Source organism: Cebus imitator, unplaced genomic scaffold, assembly GCF_001604975.1.
Source record: "Cebus imitator isolate Cc_AM_T3 unplaced genomic scaffold, Cebus_imitator-1.0 Scaffold25, whole genome shotgun sequence".
Lineage (NCBI taxonomy): Eukaryota > Metazoa > Chordata > Mammalia > Primates > Cebidae > Cebus > Cebus imitator.
Window position 1 is genome coordinate 1,423,056 of NW_016107340.1, and position 19,879 is coordinate 1,442,934.

Sequence of the window (19,879 nt, forward strand, 5' to 3'; positions counted from 1 at the left end):
CAGGTGGGTTTTTTCATTGTTTTGTTTTTTTAAAAACCTTTGTCTTATTGATATTTTGGGCCAGCTAATTATTTGTTTTGGGGAGCTGTCCTCTGCATTGTAAGATGTTTAGCAGCATTTCTGACTTCTGCCTTCTAGACACCAGAAACCCCCTGCCTAAGTTAGGGTAATCAAAATGTTTCAAGACTTTGCCAGATGTCCTCTGAGGGACAAAATTGCCCTCATTTGATTACCACCAGTCTAATGAGACTAACGTGTGGACTTTGCAGAGATAACACCTGAAAGCCTTGTGGTCTGATAGGAGGAGGATAGGTTTAAGCAAAAGTGTCATTGGATTTGGTTCTGCCTTGGTCTAGGTTTTCATATTTCTGAATTCTTTAAATCAGTGCTCCTCAAACTTTAATGTGCATACACATTACCTGGGATCTTGCTAAAATGAGGACTGAGATTCCTTATGTCTGGAGTTTGGCATGTGATATGGTTTGGCCCTGTGTCCTCACCCAAATCTGATTTTGTAGCTCCCATAATTCCCATGTGTTGTGGGAGGGACCCAGTGGGAGATGATTGAATTATGGGGGTGGGTGTATGTGTGCTGTTCTCATGATAGTGAATGGGTCTCACAAGATCTGATGGTTTTAAAAATGGAAGTTGCCCTGCACAAGCTCTCTTCTCTTGCCTGCTACCATGTAAGACGTACCTTTCACCTTCCACCATGATTGTGAGGCCTCCTGCCACATGAAATTGTAAGTCCCATAAACCTCTTTCATTTGTAAATTGTCCTGTTTCAGGTATGTCTTTGTCCGCAGCATGAAAATGGACTAATACAATAAATTGGTACCAGTAGAGTGGGATGTTGCTGAAAAGATACCTGAAAATATGGAAGTGACTTTGGAACTGGGTAACAGACCGAGGCTGGAACAGTTTGGAGGGCTTAGAAGAAGACAGGAAAATGTGGGAAAGTTTGAAACTTCCTAGAGATTTGTTGAATGGCTTTGCCCAAAATGCTGATAGTGATATGGACTTTAAAGTTCATGCTGAGGTGGTCTCAGATGGAAATGAGGAACTTCTTGGGAACTGGAGCAAAAGTCACTCTTACTATGTCTTAGCAAAGAGACTGGTGGCATTTTGCCTTTACCCCAGAGATTGTGGAACATTAAACTTGAGGGAGATGATTTAGGGTATCTAATGGAAGAAATTTCTAAGTAGCAAAGCATTCAAGAGGTGACTTGGGTGCTGTTAAAGGCATTCAGTTTTATAAGGGAAGCAGAACATAAATGTTCAGGAAATTTTCAGCCTGACAATGTGATAGAAAAGAAAATCCCATTTTCTGATGAGAAATTCAAGCTGGGTATGCAATGATAAGCTGAAAGTTAATCCCCAAGACAATGGGAAAATGTATCCAGGGTATGTCAGAGGTTTTCATGGCAGGCCTAGAAGGAAAAGGTGACTTCATGGGCCCCACCTTGGGTCTCTGTGGTGTGTGCAGCCTAGGGACTTGGTGTGCTGTATCCCTTGGTGTGCTGCTCTAGTGTGGCTAAAAGGGGCCAACATAGGGCTTGGGCCATGGCTTCAAAGGGTGCAAGCCTCAAGCCTTGGCAACCTCCATGTGGTGTTGAGCCTGCGATTGCACAGAAGTCAAGAATTTGGGTTTCAGGACCTCCACCTAGATTTCAGAAGATGTGTGGAAATGCCTGGATGTCTGGGCAGAAGTTTGCTGCGGGGGCGGGGCTCTTTGGAGAACCTCTGCTAGGGCAGTATGGAAGGGAAATGTGGGGTTGGAGCCTCCACACAGAGTTCCTACTGGGGCACCATCTAGTGGAGCTGTGAGAGGAGGGCCACCATCTTCCAGACTCCAGAATGGTAGACCCACTGACAGCTTGCACCATTGGCCTGGAAAAGCTGCATACACTCAATGCCAGCCCATGAAACAGCCAGGAGGGTGGCTATACCCTGTAAAGCCACAGAGGTGGAGCTCCCCAAGACCATGGGAACCCACCTCTTGCATTGTGTGACCTGGGTGTGAGACGTGGTGTCAAAGGAGATCATTTTGGAACTTTAAGATATGACTGCCCTGCTGGATTTTGGATTTAGGTAGGGCTTGTAGCCTCGTTGTTTTGGCCAGTTCCTCTCATTTAGAATGGCTGTATTTACCCAATGCCTGTACCCCTATTGTATCTAGGAAGTAACTAACTTGCTTTTGATTTTGCAGGCTCATAGGCAGAGGGACTTGCTTTGTCTCAGATGAGACTTTGGACTGTGGACTTTTGAGTTAATGCTGAAATGAATTGAGGCATTGGGGGACTGTTGGGAAGACATGATTTGTTTTGAAATATGAAGATGTGAGATTTGGGAGGGGCCAGGGATGGAAGATATGGTTTGGCTCTGCGTCCCCACTCAACTCTCATCTTGTGTCTCCTATAACTGCCATGTGTTGTGGGAGGGACCTGGTGGGAGATGATTGAATTATGGAAGTAGGTCTTTCTGTGCTGTTCCTGTGATAGTAAATGGGTCTCATGAGATCTGATGATTTTAAAAATGGGAGTTGTCCAGAACAAGCTCTCTTTCCTTGTCTGCTGCCATGTGAGATGTGCCTTTCACCTTCTACCATGATTGTGAGGCCTCCTCAGCCATGTGAAACTGTAAGTCCAGTCAACCTCTTTTGTAAATTTCCCAGTCTCAAGTGTGTCTTTATCAGCAGTGTGAAAATAGCTAATACAGCATCATATGCTGCTGGCCCATGTACTACTCTGTGAGTTAGCTAAATGGTGATGAGAGTGAAATATTTTTGTTGTAGTTGGGACTTTAGACAAAAATTATATTCCAGGTAGCCCTTAAATCTAGGATCTTTGACCAAGTTTATTCATTACATTTCATCATAATCTTCCCATCCTTATGGTCTCTTGGAAATGTAAATAAGTATTTTATACCTACTTGAGAGGTGGTGATTGTGATCATCTTATATTTACTTAGAATATTCCTAAAAGATCATGAAGTTTTCTTTGGAACAAAGGAGATTAAGTTCTGCATGGAGTAATAATCTCAATGGCCTAGGGCAGTAGGGAACATGTGCTGGTTGTAAATGATATACTCTAATCTCACAACATTGATGCTTTTATTGAAAAGTCAAAAAAAAAAAAAGATGTCAGCAAGATTGCAGAAAAAGAACACTTATATACGTGGGATTGTAAATTAGTTCAGTCCCTATTGAAAGCAGTATAGCGATTTCTCATAGAACTAAACATAAAATTATCATTTCACCTAGCAATTCCATTACTGGGTATATACTCAAAGGAAAACAAATTGTTTTACCAAAAAGACACCTTCACTCACATGTTTATTATAGCATTATTCACAACAGCAAAACCATAGAATCAACCTAGGTGCCCCATCAGTGGTGGATTGGTTAAAGAAAATATAGTACATATACACCATGGAATACTATGCAGCCATACAAAATAAATCATGTCCTTTGCAGCAACTTGGATGTAGCTAGAGGCCTAAGTGAATTATCCTAAGTGAATTAACACAGAAACGAAAAACAAAATACCACATATTTTCACTTATAAGTGGGAGCTAAACATTGGATACACATGGACACAAAGGTGGGAACAGTAGACGATGGAGACTCCAAAAGCAGGAAGGTAGGAAGGGGGAAAATGGTAGAAAAACTTACTCTTGGGTTCTATGTTCACTATTTGGGTGTTGGTTCAATAGAAGCCCAAAAGGATAGTGTCAGACAATATACCCAGATAACAAATTTGCACATGTAACTGCTGAACCTAAAAGAAGAAAAGAATATTGCTTACTTCCAGAGAGGGAAGTAGGAGCAAGTCCAGCCTCCTTACACCCAACCAAATACCACGTTTTAACTTACAAGTGGGAGCTTGTAAGTGGTAGGGTGTTTGGATTTTGCTGTATCTGTGATATTTTATTTCTTAAATTTTGAGTCAAATATGCCTAATGTTACTATCTGTTAACACTAGTGACTAGTACATTGGTGTTACCAACATTAGTGTCTACAGTTTTGTTTTGTATATTTAAATTATTTCATAATTAGAAATAAAAGTATCTATGAAGAATGGATTGCCTTCAAATAATCCTTTTATCAGTACCCACTTATGATGTGCTTTTTTCTTCCTGTTCTTTGTTCAGTTCCTATAAAGGCACAACTTTTATATTTTTTTCCTTCCTCTCAGTCCAGACATCAAAAGCACCATGTATTATGGTGCTCTGGACCTTTTTCTATGAGATAAATACTTGTTATCTAGCTGATTCTTTGCCAGTAGAAAATAGTATAGATGTATGTAATCATTGTATACGTTTCTAAACTTACTAAAGCCATTTTCTTGCCACTTTAATCTCTCTTGCCCTAATGTGTAACACTTTTTTTTTTGATGCCTGTGTGATCTTCTACATGGTTTTCATAGTATTTATGTGTCATATATTTATAGTCATGTTATTAAAATATATTTTGTATCTTTAAAATATTTCATATTATTTACTAGAGCTTCTTAATTCTGTCTGTCATGAGGCTCCTAGCCTTTTCCCACGGAGAGCTGGATATTTTTGAACTTCTTTCACCCTGCCTATTGGCCCTGGCTTTCTCTCCCATCACTGTGACTCCTTAGGGCTAGGTAAACAATGTACTGTACTTCTAAGTCATAGACCTGTCCACGATGCAAATCAATTTCACAGAAGTTACTGTTCTTTCTCTATAATTGGCTACATTCCCCTTATTTCTCAGAAATCCTTCTTCTACTTAGCTCCTGTGTTAGTCTGTTGTCTGCTGCTGTAACAGAATACTACAGATCGAGTCATTTATAAAGAAATAAAATGAATTTCGCTCATGGTTCTGGATTCTGTGAAGCCCAGGTTGGAGGGGATGCATCTAGTGAGTCCTTCCTGCTGCGTCGTGGTGGAAGGGCAAGTGAGCATGCAAGACTGAGAGAAAAAGAGGGCCAACTTCTGTGATAGTATCATTAATTTGTTCACGAGGCCTTTGCCCTCATGACTGAATCATCTCTTAAAGGTCCCACCTCTTAATGCCATCACAATGGCAAATCAATTTCAAATGAATTTTGAAAGGGACACTGAAACCACTGCAGCTTTCTGTCAGATCCTGCCAGTGGCTGTCTCATCCCTGTTCTGCATTCCTGGGCACTCTTGTCTGTGCCCTCTCTAGGCTCAATCAAGGAGAATCTCACTTTCTCCTTCACCCTCAGAAGAAGGAACCCTCCCACCCCTTATCTTTTTTCATCACCCAGAGCATTAAATGTTTGACACTCACCACACTTCTCAGAAGCTGTCAGGGACCTAATTTTTAAGTCTGTTGTCTTTTTCTCAGTTATCCTGTTTCCTGACCTCTTTGCAGCATTAGATGTCATTGATTTCCCCTTGTTGAAATCTTCTGTTTCTAAAGTACATTGTAACCTTTGGCTCCTCTTTATCCCTGATATTTCTTCCTTTGCCAAGGCTTTTGTTCATTTTCTCACTAAAGCCATCAGAACTTGCTTGCCATGCCCCGTGGAAACATATCAGGGAACTCTCAGGAAGATTCCAGTCTAGGGGGAGGCTGAACAGAGGGACACTTCAAGGTGTGACATTGGACCATCATTGAAGAAAGAAGTGCAGGAACAGAGTGAGCACATATCCAGCTTCAGGAATGGTGGCATCAGGGCAGCCTTCCTGGAGCATGTGATAATGAATATTGACAAATGAGTTGGTTTTAGCAGGGCTAAGAAGAGGGAAGTTGTTTTGGGGTGAGAGAGCTATAGGAACACGCATCAAGACTGCCACGAGATGCTATCATGGTGGGGAACGTGGATGGCCTAAGATCTTGGGTAACGTGATGAAGGCTTGCCAATGAGTAGCCTTTACCACCGTTTTACAGATGAAGAAACTGATTCTTAAAATGGTTACATAACTCATCAAAGGGCAGCTAGCTCATAGCCAGACAGTATTCAGACTAATGTCTGCTTGACTCCAAGCCAGGTCTCCCTTGCTCCTGAAAGAATGTGGAGGCAGCATGTTTTCTATGATCCTGTACACAGTCCCTTCAACATTTTCCTGGAGTCGCATCTTGAGGAATCAGCCAGTATTTTCTATTTTTTCAGGAAAGGAATGTGCATGTGTGTACGCTTGAGAGTATATATTATTTTTTTTCATCTGAGTTTAAGGTTCTGCACGATGTGGATGCCTTCAGTTTCTTCAGTTATCTTGCAGAAACTGCAGCATACAGAACCTTCTTTTTATTTGCCAGTTTCTAAAAGTGTTTAAAATGAATTTCTGATTTTAATTTTGACCCAGCTTTCTATCTCCACTGACATAAAGAGAACTATAGAGTCGAACATCATGAATGGTGATTACAACAAGTAACATTAACCTATAAATGGTGGAAACTCTTCTGTAGGGAAAAACCCGGATTTGCTGCATCTGGTTTGGATGCCACAGGTGGATCCCCTGGGGCTCCTGGCACTGCTTGCTGCTCTGCTCCCTGCTGTTACCTTCAGCCAGTTTTCTGTGACATTAGATGTGAGCTCTTGATCAGGTCACTTGATCCTAACTCTTGCTATGACCCATTGACTTTACCTTCAGTTAGAATCCAGGTCAGTGACCAACATGTGTTAATATAACTTAAAATTGGCTGAATGCTGTGGTCACATACTTTCAGTGAGGAGCTGTGCTAAAGTTTTTACGTTTAGAAATATCTGAGTGTTCTTAGGCCGAATTGCAGATACCCAAGAACTTCCTCTTCCACCGATGCATAAACTCAGCCCTCTGTTGATTCCCTCTTGATCTTCCTATTCACAAACTTTACAACCCATGAAGATAAAAGAAATCTGAATTTCTGCTACAAATAGATCCAACTTTCGATTATGCATAGAATAGGGGCTGGATTAGGATGGATTATAAACTGATAATGTCCAAACATAGTCTTTGTTTTCTAACCACTTCCCTTAAAACACTTTTAGCAGAGCTTGTGGCAGAGTTGGAGTCTGGCATATTGGGCGTGTCTAAGAACTCCAGCCTGTCTTCACTTTGTGATTATGCAAGTGGATCATGGGAGCTGCCAGTGGAGGGTGAGGTGTGGCATAGGCACCTCGTGACCTCCGATGGATACGTGGTCATACAGTCTTGCCCAGTGCTGAACTTTGGGGGCCAGGAAAATAGCCATCCACTATTAGCCTTTACCCTAGTCAGGATGGATTTGCAAGTTTTCACCCGTCATGTTTGGAATAGTCCAGGGTTTCTCAACTTGACACTCACTGTTGACTGTGTTTTGGGTTTCAGTTTCATGTGGATGGGCTGTCTTGTGCATTGTTGGTTGTTTAGCCACATCCCTGGCCTGTATCCATTAAGTGCCAGTAGAAACCCATGATTTGCACAACCAGACATGTCCCCAGACATTTCTAAATTTTCTTGAGAACGACTGGAATGGCCCCTTAGTCGTAGGTATATTTGAGATTGTTTTGATACAGGAAGAGACTTTAGCTTTCTTGTTGGGATCAAACCTTAACTGTAATTGAATAACTCATCAGCAATAAGTAATCCATATGCTAAGATCTAGGAATGTGAAGTAGGCTTTATTTACTGCTCGGCTGGAATAGTGGACAGATAGTGCAGCATAATGATTACCTGCATGCTTGTGGGATGCAGTGGGCCTTGGCTACATGCATGGCTCAATTTCTTAAAAGCTAGGATATTGCAATAATTACTAATTGCCGTTGTGTATCAGTTTTTACATGTCTAAAATGAAGGGGAAGTAGTAGCTACCTCCAGGGTTCCTGTTTCCTTAAGAATCAAATACCTGGTGTGAGGCAGGGTGTGACTCAGTGGGAACATTGCGCATATAGGGAGTGACTCAGCTGATAACAGAATAAACAAATGCCTTTGGGACTCAGTCTCCTAGTCCTTCCCCCAGGGCAGGCTCCTGACAGTTTCCCCTGCTTCTCCAAGTTTATTTAAGTCTCTTCTGCACTGAAATGCAGGGCTGCAGCAGGCTCAGTAGACCCTTTGCCAAGTGCTCTGAGCTTCTTCAAGCGTGTGGCCCAGCGGTGCTTGCACACGGGACAAATCGGGAGAGGTTTTGTTTCTGATAACCCCTCTGTTGTGGTCACAGGAAGTGGCACTCAGCAATAGAGCTTATGTGGGAAGCACAGAGTGTTTCAGTTCTTGTTTAGCAGTCCATACACAAGGCTAATCTTTCATGAGAGTGGCACAAAGCTCTGCATAACTCAAGTTCCTTTTTCTCCTGGAACTAGGTTGAGTTGCCTGAATTACTGAATTTTTTCCAGGCTGTTCTTCTGCGGCATTGTTTTGGAATATGTGGTCCTATTCCCTGGGGCCAGGCAAGGAAATGAATCCTTGACCTCTTTTTGCCTCACTGAGATGGTGTTTGCATTTCTCAGGCAAGCAGTACTCAGATCTGCAGATCATGGGGCTTTTAGACCATTAGTTAGACCATGAGTAGTTATCCTTTGCTGCGAAGATGGATACAGATTTCCATTTGTGAGAAAACAACAGCTTTAACTGCTTAGCGAAATATCAACCACTTGTATGTTTGTTCAAGATTAGGCTTATATAGCCAAAGGAAAAGAATTTAAATATCCAGAATTTTAAGTGGGAGTAGAAATACTGGACAGAAGTGATTCCCATATACTTTCTAACCCAAAGTGTTGTATGTTTCCTCCCTTTTTTGTGTATTAATCTCTATTAGAAGGATCTTTGATTTTAGTAAAACACACTGTGGTAATAACTTATGAGTTTAACAGTTAAACGAATTTGTGTTTCATTAAATAGAGCATACAACAATAGAGCAACTGTGTTAGTTGCAAACTTAGTAGGACTTAAGGGTGAAAGGTGCATTTTTATGTAGCTTGAAGATGGTGTTCAAGTTGTATTTGAAATCAAAGACCTTTACTTTTTATGAGTCCTAGGCTCACATGTTGGGATCTGTTGTTGAATGTACATGTCTTTTTTAGATCTTTTGTGATGCTCCACCTGTCCAATGAATTTCAATAGGAGTCACTTAGGTACAGTGTAAGAAAATAGTCTTATGTCTTGCCCTGCCCCAGGGGAGCTGTTAGATGCCATTTCATTATTGCCTTGGATATAATATCTCTATGTAAAAAAAATCTGTTAAACACTCGTTTCTATTTATGCTATACACTATACTTTGATGCTCATGACGTCCTTGGATTGTGTGAAACATGCCAGGACTAGTTTTGTTTTACTCCATGCTTTTTATTTTTTAAATGCAGCTTTACACCTGCTCCCTCCTAATCTTTCTTTGAACTGTATGTGTTACTGCTTTTCTCTTTAGTATTTTCAGCATCTCTTTCTGTCTAGAGGCTACTTCCCTTCAAACTTTAAACCTGCTCAAAGTCCTTAATAAAACAAAGTAAAAAAATCTGTATGTCCGGAAATCACGACACCCCAGTAGCTGTAAACTTGATCAAGCCATTTTTAAATAACAAAAGTAAAACCCGCCTGCTAATGCAGAAGTAGTGACTTCCCGGTGTCAGTGAGCTCATCTAAACAAAAGTAAAACCCCCCTGCTAATGCAGAAGTAGTGACTTCCCTGTGTCAGTGAGCTCATCTTGTTTAGAACTCTCACTATCCCCTGAAAGGAACCAGGGCTCCTTAAGAGAAATAACTGATTTCAGATCAGACATAGGAAAAGTATAAGCTGAAATGTGACATCTTTGGGTCAGAAAGCAAGGAAGTGCTCAGACCAATGGGGAAATGCTAAAAAAGGACACAGAAGCCCACTTGAGGGCACTCTTAGATCTGGGCAATTTGGGTATTAATGAGAATGTTAGTAACAGATGAAAATACATCGAAAACCAAAGCAAATTCAGGAGTTTATGGTGACGTTAAATGTACAGACTATAAAAAGGTAGGATGCAAATGAGAAAGCTCTTGTTTACAGAAGAATGCTGAATAGTAAAGGTAGAAGAAGGGTAGAATTTAGGACATCACCATTTTGCAACCTCAGTGCGATAACTGATTCAGGCACCAATCTTCAATTGTGGCCAAAAGCCACTGGGTGAATGGGCGTGAGAGAATAGGATCTTTCAGTCTGAAAGCATACTCCCTTGTCATTTAGAGTAATAAAAGGTATACCTCTCAGCAAGGAGATCTGGTGATCACTGAATGATGAAACCTACCAAAAATGAGATAGTTTGACATTGTGTGCCTCCTAATATGATGCAATTAGATGTATACATCATAGCTTTGTAATAAACTGTATCAGAAATCTTCAGTGAGCAATCAGACAAATTTAGAACATGGAACATTTGATAAAATAACCAGCCTAGATTCTTTTTTTTAAAAAAATAAATGCCGTGAGAAATAAACAAACATGATGGGCTAGAAGCAGATAGTCCTAGATTAAAAGAAGCCAAAGAGAAATAACACCATGAATGAGTGGTGATTGTTGACTGTGGGGGAAAGAGCCATACAAATTGTTTTGAGACAGTTGTGTAAATCTGAATACAGATTCTAGATTAGATGATATTACTGAATAATAGTCTTCCCAGAAATATTAACGGTGTGAGCAAGCGAGAGAGTATTTAGAGATGCATATGAAGTATTTAGAAGGGAAGGCTCATGATTACCTGCAGCTTATTTTCAAAGTGCTTCGGTACAAGAAAACAAAGTGTTATGTTGTATGTGTATATAAACTTGTGTATTTATGTACTTTTTTGCTGATATATGCATATATGCATACATATGTGTGTATTAGTTTTGAGGGGATAGTTCTGAGCTCAGTGCCTGATAGGTAATAAATGCCTAATAACAGTCTCCTGGATGTCTCTGCTTTTTCTCACTTTTCCTTCTTACTTTCTTGTGGGGTCTCCACTATCCATCCTTAGAATTGGTGTTTCTTGTTCTATTTTGGGCCATTTTCTTTTCCCTTTCTATCTATTCTTCTATGCCAAAGCAGTCTTTATTTAAAATATTGTTTGTAGTTCTTTGAGCATTAACAACATTGCTTTCCACAATGGTTGAACTAATTTGCACTCCCACCAGTGTGTATAAGTGTTCTCTTTTCTCTGCAACCTTGCCAGCATCTGTTATTTTTTGCCTTTTTAATAATAGTCATTCTGATTGGTGTGAAAACAGAGCTACTATTTGACCCAGCAATCCCATTACTGGGCATGCATATATATATACAGAGGAATATAAATCATTCTATCATAAAGATACATGTACATGAATGTTCATTTCAGCACTATTTCACAATAGCAAAGGCATGGGATCAACCTAAATGCCCATCAATGACAGATTGGATAAAGAAAATATGGCACATATACACCATGGAATACCATGCAGCCATAAAAAATAATGAGATCATGTCTTTTGTAGGAATATGGATGGAGCGCGAAATCATTATCCTTAGCAAACTAACACAGGAATGGAAAACCAAATACTGTGTCTTCTCTCTTATAAGTGGGAGCTAAATAACAAGAACTCACGCACATGAAGGGAACAATAGACACTGGGGCCTGCTTTAGGGTGGAGGGTGGTAGGAGGGAAAGGAGCGGAAAAGATAACTATTGGGTACTAGGCTTAGTACCTGACAAATCTGCAACAAACCCCTGTGACATGAGTTTACCTATGTAATAAACCTTTGCATGTACCCCTGAACCTAGAAGTTTGTTTTTTGTTTTTACCAAAAAAAAAAAAAAAAAAAAAAAAAAAAAGTGTTGGCCAGGGGTGGTGGCTCACGTCTGTAATCCCAGCACTTTCTGAGGCCAAGGTGGGCAGATCACAAGGTCAGGAGATCGAGACCATCCTGGCTAACACGGTGAAACCCCGTTTCTACTAAAAATAAAAATAAAAAAAAATTAGCCGGGCATGGTGGCACGTGCCTGTGGTTCCAGCTACTCAGGAGGCTGGGGCAGGAGAATCGCTTGAACCTGGGAGGCAGGGATTGTGGTGAGCCGAGATCACGCCACTGCACTCCAGCCTGGGCGACAGACCCAGACGCTGTCTCAACAACAACAACAAAAAAAAAACAAAAAGAAAAACAAAACATTGTTTAAAAACATCATCTATAAAACAAAATTTTCTTTTCACCTATCAAATATTCTTTTAACACCTGTTACCAAATAGTGTGTATGCTATTGGTGATAAAGCAGTGAAAAACACCAACATTGTCCCTGCCCTCTTGGAGCTCAGAGCCTGCTGTTCTGGCATCTGAGCAGCCCCATTTCTTTCCCCTCCTTCCCTGAACATCTCTAGTTTCTGCAGATCTGGGTCATTTGCAGCTGTGGATATTGATGAGCCCAGCTGCTTCACCTCCACAGGGAAGCGCACTCATGTTTGCTGAGTTGAGTCTTGCCTCACCATAAGCTACGCTACCTTGTCATCTCTTATTCTCATCACATTCTGTAGCAATAGCTGCCATTCATTTTGAGCTTTGTGTTGTACCAAACAGACAGTCCTAATTACTTTTAAAAATAGTCTTTATTTTCAATGGAATATTTGATACTTTGAAAAGACTATATGTAGTATAAGTTAAAGCACAACAAAAAGAACACAGCACCGACTTGAGAGCAGGAGTCCCACGGGCACCCTTGGACCATTCCTGCTCTTCCTCTGCCATCTGCCTTTCTCTGCCCTGAGGTAACTGTCCTGAATTGTGTTTCTTTTTTCCTCCCTTTTAAAACTAATGATTTTAATCCATATGTACATACATTCCTTTGTAAAAATTGTTCATGCTATATGTAGTCATTTAGGGCTTTAAAAACATAATGCTGAGTAGAGAAACTTAAAAAGTGTATCACTTTGGAAGGGGAATTGGAAATACTTGGTGAAGATGAGCGTTCACTCACCCTATAGCTGAGCATTTTCACTTTTAGCTGTATGTCTTAGAAAACTCTTGCGGATGCATGCCAGGATGTGTGAACAACAACGCTCACAGACGCACTGTTTATAATAGCAAAAATGTGGAAATAACCCAGGTGATTATTGACAGGAGAATGGGTAAAAAAAAAAAAAAAAAAACCAATTATTTGCCTAGTGAAATTTTATGCAGCAGTGAAACTAAATAACTACAGTTAGTAACTTTTAAAGCTTCAAGTGGTCCTGACAAGATAGAAGTAGTCCTGTTTTATATTTGAGGATACCAATGCCTAGAGAGCTTGGATAAGCTGTCTTAAATATTGTAGATAGTATGTGGTAGAGCTGAGATTTGAGTCGAGGTCATTGACAATTTACAGCCTTAATCAATAGAGAATATTGCATCCTGTTGAAAGTATTTGTTTTTACTAGCTTGTCTGTTTTACTGTATGGGGTGAGAGCTTTGCATTTTCACTTAACCCAGCAAATGGTTCATATTAGGTGCTATATAAACTTTCTGATGAATGACCAAAAATCTCCTTATTTTACACAGGAAGAAAGGTGAAGGGAGCTTAATGGGTTGAGTAAGTTCCCAGATATGGTAACCAGAGCACCTACAACTGGGACTCAACTCTTTGAAGACTCAGTGACTGTAATATCCAACCTGTATGTTAACTTGGTTGAATGCCTCTCTAGTAAATATCTGGGAGGAGCCTGGCAGAAGTGATGCCCTTATAATGTGGACTGTCATTGACCCTGCTCTCAGGTTCCTTAGCCAGGGGTCACCATCACTCTCCTGGTGGGTAGCAGCAGAGAGGCCTCTGCTCAGCTGTGTTACTCTTTTACTTATAGTGTGAATCTATCTAGCCTGCAGCAGCAAAAGTTCCAGTGAATTTTCTTCCATCTCTTCTGTTTCTAACCACATCATGGTCATGGTAAACTTGTGAAAAAAGTTCAGGTGCATTTTTTTGTATGTGGTAGAGGTTGCAAAGAAAGCAGGGTAGCAGACACTTAGTGCCTTTGGCAAGCAAACCAATATTCCCTGTAGATGTAGATTATTAAGCTACTTAGGTACTTTGGTCCAGTGAAACAAAAATTCAAAATAAAAAGTAAAAGCTTAACCTACCCACTCGCGCTTTTTGGTCATCCAGTGTCTGGCAGAACTCTGAGCAGGTACAGGTTTTCGTTAGTTTCATTAAATTGTGAAAGGTTTCTGGACCTTTGCAAACTGATGGGGGCAGGGCCCTGCAAGCATGACCAGCTGAATTTTGTCAAGCTCTGCATAGAGTAGCAGGAATGTTCAAGTATATTTGAATATTCCTTATAGTGGGGTTAAAGTTTGATTCTGTAAAGATCTAAAAGCAACTAACTCACTTAGGCAGACGTCCTTGGAGCTGGCTTCTGCCTGTGATTGTCTCTGGTACGTTTGTGTGGCTGCCACATGCTGGTCTCTTAAAATGTCACCTTCTCAGAAAGGCCTTTCTTGTTCACAGCATGTAACACAGCCATACCCCTACGTGGCATTCTCTAGTCTTTTACTATGGTTTGTTTTCTCTTTGTCTTCCTTTGTTGTTTAAAATATTAGGTTGGTGCAAAAGTAATCATGGTTTTTGTGATTACTTAAAATGGCAAAAACTACAATTACTTTTGCACCAACCTAATATATTTTTTTAACTTATTTCTTCTCCTCTCCCCCTATTCTTACATACAGCCCTTCTTACAGGTAAGCTTTGCCAGACCAGAATTTATTTCTCTTGTTCATGGCAAAATTAGGAGGTCCCAGAATAGAGCCTGCCCTACAGTAGAAGCCCAATGAATATTTATGGAATTTCAGAATGAACTTACTCATACAACTTTGGTCAAATTAAGAATTTCCTTAACTGTCAAATGATGAATTTGTTCAGCACTTCTCGAGTTTGAAAATGTACTTTTATATTTTGAATTGTCACTTCTTTGTGCATAATAGATTAACATATGGAGATATCCTTTTAAATCTTTGGATCGCAAAATTAGAATAGTCATAATTCTTGATTCATGGCACATTCTTGTTATGTAGCATTCAGGCAAGGATGGCTTTTTACAGATTTATTTTGTTATTCTTAATGATAATAATCTCCTTCAGACTCAGTAACCAAAACGAAAGCCAAGACCTTGACAGTAAGCAGCTGCTCTTGTCTAGATGCCATCCCCCATGCCATCTCACTGGATACTTTTATTCCACATTACCTGAATCCTGTGTTCTTCAGTCTTTCACTTTCCTGTTTTATATATTTTTGTAACATCTATATGAATTCCTAAAAGTGTGTGTGCATGTGTGTATGAAGTTACAATTTTAAAACTGTAATCTTTTTAATGATTTTTCTATATATTTTGCTGACATATAAATATATAGAATTTGATTTCACACATATAATTTTACTATCACTAATTTTGTTTTGATCACAGTATAGCATTCCATTATGTGACTGTGTCATAGTTAATTCAATTCCTTGTATTTGGGGTATTTCCAGATTTTTGCCCTTGCGAGTCACGCCGAGATGCATATCCTTGTTGCCTATTGATGGACATTTGGAAGTTTCTTGTGGGTATACACCTAGGAGTTAAACTGCTGAGTCACAGACAGTATAAATGTTAAACTTTAGGAAATGATGCCAAACTGTTTGTTGTTTTTTGAAGATGGAGTCTCGCTCTGTCGTTCAGGCTGGAGTGCAGTGGCACGATCTTGGCTCACTGCAACCTCCACCTCTTGGGTTCAAGCGATTTTCCTCCCTCAACCTCTCAAGTAGCTGGAGCTACAGGTGCCAGCCACCATGCTCGGCTAATATTTTGTATTTTTAGTACAGATAGGTTTCACCCTGTTGGCCAGGCTTGTCTCGAATTCCTGACCTCAGGTGATCCACCCATCTTGGCCTCCCAAAGTGCTGGGCCTCGCGGCCAAGCTGTTTTCCAAAGAAGTTACAGTAGTTTATATTCCTACTAATGATGTGTAGTGATCCTGTGGGAATCAATCCTCTCTGACATTTTATCTTTTGAGATTTAAAAGTTTTTGCTTATGAAATGTTACTACATTGTGTTCTTCATTTGTACAGTGATCTCAAATGATATGGGCATCTCTTCATATGGTCACTGACTATTTCTATGAAATGTCTAGTCATGTTTTCTGCTTATTTTTCTGTTGGGTTGTTTATGCTCTTATTGTTTGTAGTACTTCTTTGAATATCATTGATATTTTATTTGGTGTCTCTACTGTAAATAGGGTTTCTAGATTGTGACTTGTCTTTTTTACTTTTACAGTTATATTTCAAGAAGCAAAATTTACCAATTTTAATGATAAAATTATAATTTTCTCCTTTTCTCACTCATGTTTTTTTTATCTTAAAACTTTTCTGTCCTAATGTCTAGAACAGTGGATTTTAAAGTGTGGTCTGCAGAACCATAGGGGCCCTTGACACCCTTTCAGGGACACTATGAAATCAAATCCATCTTTATGAGTACTGAGATGTTGTTTGCCATTTTTATTGTGTTGAAATTTGCATTGATGGTGCAAAAGCCATGATGTGTAAAATGTTCAGGTGTCTTAGCACAAATCAAGGCAGTGCACTCAACTGTTCATCGCATTTTATACCTTACTGATGTATGATCTTAAACAATAAAAAGAAAAACCAGAGTTACCAATTGCTTAATAAAGGAATACTAATTATTTTATTAAATCTCAACCATGAGATTTGTGTCTTTTTAATATTTTGTATGCCAAAATAGTAATTATGTAAAAAGTACATTTGCTACTTAAGGTGATTGGCTAGAGGAATGAACACTTGCGTAATTGAGTTATAAGCTGAATTAGATGCATTTTTCATGGAACACCGTTTTTACTTAATAGAATGATAAAGTATAATAATTTGACTTGGGTGTTGGGCAAACATTTTCTCAAAACTGAACTGAGAGACAATTTTTGACAATGACAAAATTCGAGCTTTCAATCTGAAAGCAGAATTTTGGAAAGCTTCTGTCTGCTGTTGTGAGTTTTGTAGCTTTCTGGTATTGACACTGAGAGGAGGGGCAATATTAGTATGATTTTTTGGTACTGTAGAATGAAAAGTGTTTATAGTTATAAATTTCTGCATGAATGTATTTTCTCTGCATGACCAATGCATGATGTTATAAAATTGAGCATAAGTAAAACATCCACTTAAAGGACAAAACAGACCAAAACATTTCAATGTTATCACGTATAAAATATTCATTGATATGGTTTTAGATCCAAAATTACAGTCATGCTTTAAAAAACCACCTGTTGCGTTTTGTGCTATCAAATAAGAAAATGCAGAAGGCCATTATTTATCTGTATGAGATTGGTGTTTCTTCAACATACTTTTAACCTAAACGTTTTGGAAGAGATTGGACATGGAAGTGGATATGAGAACCCAGCTGTCTTCTCTAGGCCAGATGTTAAGGAGATTTGCAAAAATGTAGAATAATGCCACTTCTTGACATAAATTTTTTTGAAAACATTTTTTTATAAAAATGTTACTTATGTTAACATATGCTATTTAAAGGTTTTATAACTGTTATAATTTTGATTTCTAATATAATAAATATGGATAGGTGTACACAAAAAAAAGCTCCTTGAGGTCCTTAGTACTTTTTTAAGAGTAAAAAGATCCTGAGACCAAAAATTTCAGAATTCTCAACTAAAATATATTTAGCTATATTTCCTAATAAGAGATTTTGTTGTTGTTGTTAGTTTGCATGTTTTAATATTTCAGCTTTTAAGCTATTAAATATATGTATTATACTGAACTGTCTATAAATATCAAAAAAGGACACCAGATTTTATGAAGAATAATTAAATTTAAAAATATACAAAACTTCCCAAGTTCATCTTTGTCACTTACACAGAACACATATATTTCACTTTGTTTTCTTGAGATTTTTTTTTAAGGTTATTTGTTTATCCACCCACCAAATGTGTGAATCACACAAGTAATAATCCTCATGTCTTTCTCCCACCAATTTTTTTGTAATGGCCGCCGCCTGTGGCTCTCACAGCCCCTAACCCAGAACTCCAGGCTCCATAATTGTCAGGCCCACTGTTCTGGTCTGGAAGGAATTGCCCCATTGTTTAAAGTGTAGGTTACTTATGGTAGTAAGTAGTCAGTGGGTGTGTGTTGATAGATGCTCACTACATTTGTACTGACACGATGCACGATGCCCAGTTTTTTGTGGGAGCGATAGCAGGTAAATTGGGAGAGGTACTCTTTTCCGTTTATTTGTATGATTTCTTTTTTGGTCCTCTGACTCTCAGATTACAGCTCAAGCAATTTTCAGTGGCATTTTACACTATTAACCTAATAAATTATTAGCAATGATGGGAAGGGAACTCCATTTTTATTGAATAGCTGCTGTGTGCCAGGTACTCATATGTCTTATTTAGTTTCTCAGCAGCTGTTTGGCTTTATCTTTTTAAAAATCTATTTAATAGGAAGTGGCACAGAAGAGGGTCACAGGTGAAAAGAGCTAAAAAACAAAACAAAAGGTGTAGCTGACGATCATGGCAGATTCAAACCTAGTTGTTTATCTATAAGCATCTCCTTTATCCACCATGCAAGATTGCTTCTATAAAAAGCTGAGTCCCAATAATATTGACTGTTTTATACAGTGTGATTATTGCCATTGTTTTGTAAACATGCAGTAAAGGGACTGACCAGTTTTGTACACTCTTGCATCTCTAACTTGTATTTATATATAAATCCCGGTATTTATTGGACCTGGTCATTTCCTTGGGTCAGAGACAAGGAGCGATAGGTGAAAGGGCAGTGGATGTGAAGCCAGATGATTTTATTCTTAAAGTACCATGCTTGGTCTTGATAAACTGTGTCATCTTGCCTGAGTCACTGAGCCTCTCTAGAACCTCATTTATTAATTGGTAAAACAGGCGCAAGAATAGAAGGCCTTTCCCAGTGGCTCCTGGTTGCTGCAAACTTCCAATGAGATGAGAGTTTCTGTGTAAAGCCTTTTATTAAAAACAGGGTACTATACTCATGAGAGTTTAGTACTTCTACTTGGAAGTGTTAGTTAGAAGTCTTAGATCTTGCGATCACGTAAAAATTATGTAAAATATCATTAGTGGTTTTCTCCTTACCCCTTGGCATCTGGCATTGCCTTTTGAGGCTGTATCTCTTTATTAGGTTGAGTCATCAGATTGCTGATATTTTACTATTTTTTATCTCAAAAAGTGGCAATACAAAAGTTATTAGTAAAATTACAAATGTTAAAATACATGAATTTGTATCAGTATAGTATGGCAAAAGGCAAGTAAACCTACATTTTATTGTATTTTTCAAAACAAAACTTTTACTCTAGATTTGTTCCCCTTGATCTCTAGCAACCTGTAAAATATTTTGTGTTCAAGAAATACTAAAGGCAATGAAGCATCTTCCCTATAATGGATGGGACTGATGGACTGATGTGGAGAGTTGCAAATGCTAGTCAATTTAATTATGTTAACTAGGATACACACACACACACAAACACACACCTTCACAGTGGATTATGTAAATGTGTATATATACACACATAGTGGGATATTTTATATATATATAATATATATATGTATATTTATATATACACATATACCCATACACACAATTTTTTTTTTCCATTTCTCTTGTGAATGCTTTCTTTGATTGTGGAATACTGGCAATAAACTTGTGAGGTATAAAAGTGAATTAGGACTTAAGAAGTTGCATTTTCTTCATTTAGAGAGTAATTTGTTGACAAGAGTCACAGGTTTTAAAAAGGCTCTGCCTTCCCTTAGTTGCAACATTGTTATAATTTCTTCAGAAGACAGAACTCCTTTTAAAAAGATTTTCTTTTGTTTACTTTCTTTCTTTTTTGGTGGGGGGATCCTGGGAAATAATCTGGAGCAGATTCTAAGAATGTATTAAGTTTCTGAATTATTAGTCTAGATTTTTAGAAATTACTACATAATTTATAGAAAAACAACAGCCAATTTAGTATTCCTTGTCCT

General features: G+C 38.8%; 2 protein-coding genes across 12 annotated transcripts in view; one reads left to right on the forward strand and one right to left on the reverse strand.

Moving 5' to 3' along the window:
- The window catches only part of MED12L (mediator complex subunit 12L), a 363,255-nt gene that overhangs the window by 148,547 nt on the left and 194,829 nt on the right, over positions 1 to 19,879 (forward strand). The window lies entirely within an intron of this gene.
- The window catches only part of P2RY14 (purinergic receptor P2Y14), a 63,670-nt gene that overhangs the window by 7,553 nt on the left and 36,238 nt on the right, over positions 1 to 19,879 (reverse strand). The window contains exon 2 of one of the 7 annotated variants that reach the window (XM_017522853.2): positions 3,674 to 3,779. The exons of the other annotated variants lie outside the window; for them this stretch is intronic. The gene's annotated coding sequence lies outside the window, so the exon portion shown is untranslated. The remainder of the gene's footprint in view (positions 1 to 3,673; positions 3,780 to 19,879) is intronic. 7 annotated transcript variants of the gene reach the window in all.